Source organism: Asterias amurensis, chromosome 17, assembly GCF_032118995.1.
Source record: "Asterias amurensis chromosome 17, ASM3211899v1".
NCBI classification, from domain to species: Eukaryota; Metazoa; Echinodermata; class Asteroidea; order Forcipulatida; family Asteriidae; genus Asterias; species Asterias amurensis.
The window spans coordinates 15658845-15663673 of record NC_092664.1 but is presented as its reverse complement, the minus strand read 5'-3'; the positions used below and the strand labels follow the sequence as shown (position 1 = coordinate 15663673).

The following is a 4829-nucleotide window of genomic DNA, read 5'->3' as shown; positions in this document are numbered from 1 at the left end:
AAAATTACTTCTTTCTCGAAAACTACGACACTTCAGAGGGAGCTGTTTTTCACAATGTTTTATACTATCAACCTCTCCCCATTACTGGTAATCAAGAAAGGTTTTATGATGATAACTTAAGTAATTACCAATAGTGTCCACTGCCTTTAGTTCGATTTGTTAATGCAAGAATTAGGCAAGTTCGTCTCGGAAATCACACTTTATATCTACATAATTATGGCAACATTGCAAATTGTACAAGCATGCATCTAGAAATTTGATTTTAAGCCTACAAAACCAAGTTGAGTATCAAGATTGTTTCCCCTTCAAATTCTTAATCTTCTTTCATAAACGAGAACTTTAAGTCTTCTTACTACATGACCGAGAGGGTGGGTATCCAAATTGACCACCCTTTAACAAAAAAATCATCAATTAAAAGCATTTTACCATTCAATACTACGAAGAAAATTGTAAGTACTATTTGACAAATCATGAGGTAACTTAACATGACCGTCTCTGAACACCAAGACACTCATCTCTATTGTCTTTAAGTATGCCTATACCGTAAGTCATTCACGTTACAAGTGTGTTTAAAGTTGCAACATATAATATGAAAGCCGAATAATGTTGAAAGATAATCACATTCACTGTGTTGTTCACCTCTTTTGAAAAACGATTATACCTACGTATGGTTAACAATTTTACATGCTTGTAACATTTATTGTAAAAGGTGATTTAAATGACAATAGTTTCTTTGAATATACTCAGCTTCTCCGAAAAATATGAAATCAATCAATTGGAAATGTAACCTGTACAACGGAGACCGATAACGCATTCGGCCATCAGAAATGTCGCGATCAGGTTGAGGGTTAATCAATTTTATGAAAAGGTTTCGGTGTTCCCAGAGAAATTTGTCCGTCGGACATTCTGTGACAATCTCCTTTGCCCACCGGGTTGAGTAAAAAACAACAGTTTATACTTTGATTTTATGAAACATTGAAGGCGCCAGGTGTCAATTATTGCGTTGGTTTTCATGGTCTGTGTTTATATGACACAATTTTATGAATAAGGTTTGAACTTTGGATCGAAATCATTAATACAAGGCTCGCTGAAAATGATATCAGCCTCATAATCAAGGTTATCAAAACTAACAAACCAGCTTTGTGGTTGTGATAAGACGTAATAGGTCAGGGTTGAATATTGCACCCCTTGGACTGCCATCTCGAACCACCCGTTGTCGTATGTCATTATGACTGGTACTCCGATGTACTTCAAGCCATTCACATGAACTTGGGTGGAGGAATCCCATTTGAAGAATGTCCCGTAGCCAGCGCCAAACTCTGCATTCAAGTATTTACAAGTAATCGCAATATATATTTGTATTTATTTATTTATTGCCTCCAGCAGCGGATGATAAAAAACAAGTACACTGAAACCCACATAAAACAGACTGGTGACACACCAAAACAAACATTAAAAAGCAAAACAACCAAACAAACGAGCAAACAGGACCCCAATCATTTAAAAATATCATACACAATTTCATAAATTATTTGTTAACACAAATATTAAAAGAAACTGAACAAAGATTTTAAATTAACCTGTAATTCGGTTCTTCATACAAATGTTGACTCAAACGATGGTAAATAACTATATTTTGAAAATAATCCTGTCTGAAGATTTTGGCGGTGTTTTTGTGACATTATTTAAAATGACCTAGTAGGGCTTTAAAACTTAATATCAAAAATAATGTCAAATAATTATTATTATTATTATTATTATTATTATTATTAAATAGTCGGGACTACATGACACATTGTTTGAACTGTTTTTATTGATTTTGGTTGACCTTTAGAGAATGTCAAACTTGTTTATTTGTTACTTACCTATTTGGAACGGCGCGTTATGAGCACCAGGACCACTGGAGGAAAAGTACACACGCACAAATCCATCGGTGTTGTTGACTGTGAACTCTAGTCGCACTGGTGACGTCATCGCCAGCTGAAGCTCCATGAGGCCCGTAAATCGATACGTGTTTTGAGCACAGATTGAAGTTCCCTCAAATGTTGTTTCTGAAATAAAGGGAATTTAAGTCTGAGTGAAACATTCAGAATAATATATTTGCAGTATTTAAATTAATGACATAATTACATCCAACTATAGTGTGTCAAACAGTAACCCGTCAATTTGTAAGTCAAATAATTTGCATTGTGAGGTTTGAGGATTGGGCTATTCATTAATATTCAAATGCTGTTTCCTAATGTTTACGGCATTTCATTTATTTTTTATTTTTGTTTGTACAGTCCCTATAGTTTTTCATTTGCTTCTGACGTATTCATAAGTAAAACATCACTTGGTAAAAGGTCCGAATATGTCACAGTCATTGCCGGGTCAGCATGACCCATTTAGGGGTCCACTTTAATTTACCGACTCAGCATCGGTTTCAAGAAATGATTTAAAGGCAGTGGACACTATTGGTAATAACTCAAACTATTTATTATCATAAAGCCTTTTCTAATTGTTTACGAGTAATGGGGAGAGGTTGAACGTATAAAACATTGTGAGAAACAGCTCCATCTGAAGTGACGTAGTTTTCGAGAAAGAAGAAATTTTTCACGAATTTGATTTCGAGACCTCAGATTTAGAATTTGAGGTCTCATCTGAAATCACACAACTTCGTGTGACCATGGTGCGACAAGGGTGTTTTTTCTTTCACTAATATCTCGCAACTTCGACGCCCGATTGAGCTCAAATTTGCGCAGCTTTGTTATTTTATGCATATATTGAGATACACCAGCTGTGAAGACTAATATTTGACAAATACCAATAGTGTCCAGTGTCTTTAAAAGCCCAATGAAGCAAAACACGAGCATCTTGCGGGACTTTTATTTACTATATATTTACAGGTTAGCGTTATTTACTATGTTCATCCAGTTATACTGATCGGAAATAGGAAATAATAGAAACAGTTCCCCAACCCCAGAGGGGAAAAAAATGAATAAATAATTTTTTTAGAAAAAAAAAAAATACAAACTAAAAGGGAAAAGACGTCACAAAATCTTGAAGTCAACATTTCTAGAAAGATAAATAACAATCGTTCGCAACTCGTTGTCCACAATGTTTTCGCTTATTAGTCTTAGTTATGTAATGTCATGACGATAATGCCGTGGGTTTCTGCTGTTATGTAACGATAAACTACCCAAGAAAAAGCATTCTTCAAAGAAAACGATGCGACGAAGACAATAGATAGTATTTTTTCACGTTTTATGTTTTTACCTTTAGTTTGTAATTCTTCGACACCCAGGGGTTAGCTGAGTTTCTGATATGCTAACGGAGTAGTTGGCTGCTTTAAGCTGACAGACTTTGTCATCGCAGAAGTTGAAAGACTTGCAAGAATCATCTTGCAGGCAGTGTACTGCGCATACCACATCTGAACTTGCTTTTCTCACCTGGTAGATTGTATCGATGAGTGCGTGGTCTTGCATTGGGCTAGGATAGAATGCAACGATGTTTCCTTGATGCATTTGGTAGTCACGTGATGAAGGTTGACACGCCCCATTTATTACAACATCAGAAGAAACGACCATCAGGAATAGTTTGTTCAACAGGGAAAGAGTACTTGTGGTGACAGTCATAATGCAGTCGCGACTTAAATCTGCAACAGATAATAAAAGGTTTTTGAAAGTCCCTGTGAAAGTGCGTTTGTGGTGTGAGCCGACGTACGAACTTCTTTTACTAATTCAGATGTAAGACAGGACGGTAAAAATAGTAAACAATTTTGTCTTTTATTTTCTTGTTTCTGGTTTAAAATGTATTGTCTGGTTGGTATGGAGATTAATATTCCGCACGAGCTCTTGCGCCTTTTGAAAATGATATTACTTTTAGAATGTTGTTAATAAAATCAATTATTGCAAACTTTAATAAAGTGTTAAACCGAAATAAACATTTTAAACATAAACAATACCGCCTCCACAGACGGGTGCTATAAACGGACGCCTTTGACACAATCGGCTATGCAAAAGAACAGTTTCAACAAATATTTCCCAAAAGAGGTTTTATTTTCCGTTTGATCTGAGCGCAGCCTGGAATGATGGGCTTTGCGTGTCCCAGTGATAAACACAAGAGGACAATAGGGTACACGGTTCTGGAAGGGTCCACTGTTGGAAAATGTGTACAAAACCCTGGAAGCTGTTGCCAATAAAGTTATAGTATAAACGAAAATGTAACAATAGGAGGTCCACTGTTGCATGCATTGTGTGTGCGTGTACTTAATGATGAGAAGCCTATGTTGTCAAACTGCTTTAAAGGCAGTGTACACTATTGGTAATTACTCAAAATAATTACCATCATAAACCTTTCTTGATTACGAAGTGACGTAGTTTTCGAGAAAGAAGTAATTTTCCACGAACTTGATTTGGAGACCTCAAGTTCAGAATTTGAGGTCTCGAAATCAAGCATCAGAAAGCACACAACTTCGTGTGACAAGGGTGTTTTTTCTTTCATTATTATCTCGCAAATTCGACGACCGATTGAGCTCAAATTTTCACAGGTTTGTTATTTTATGCATATGTTGAGATACACCAAGTAAGAAGACTGGTCTTTGACAACTACCAATAGTGTCCACTGTCTTTAGTACTCCAATATTGTTATTGCCTACTTACCTTTCAGAATGGCTATACCAAATAGCATCATCAATACACATTGCGTTATCTGGCTTTATTAGGGGCGAGGGATGTTGGAAGCAGATTAAACCAATCTTTGGTGCATACGCAGTTTGTTGGTCATCCCCTGAATATGAAAGGCCCAAACTGTTGCAGTGACACTTTAATTGAGTCAAAATTGTAAGTGTT

General features: G+C 36.1%; 1 pseudogene; it reads right to left on the bottom strand.

The window, feature by feature from the left end:
- Positions 1-1038: 1038 nt before the first annotated feature.
- Positions 1039-3614, bottom strand: LOC139950148 (uncharacterized; annotated as a pseudogene).
- Between the last annotated feature and the right edge of the window lie 1215 nt (positions 3615-4829).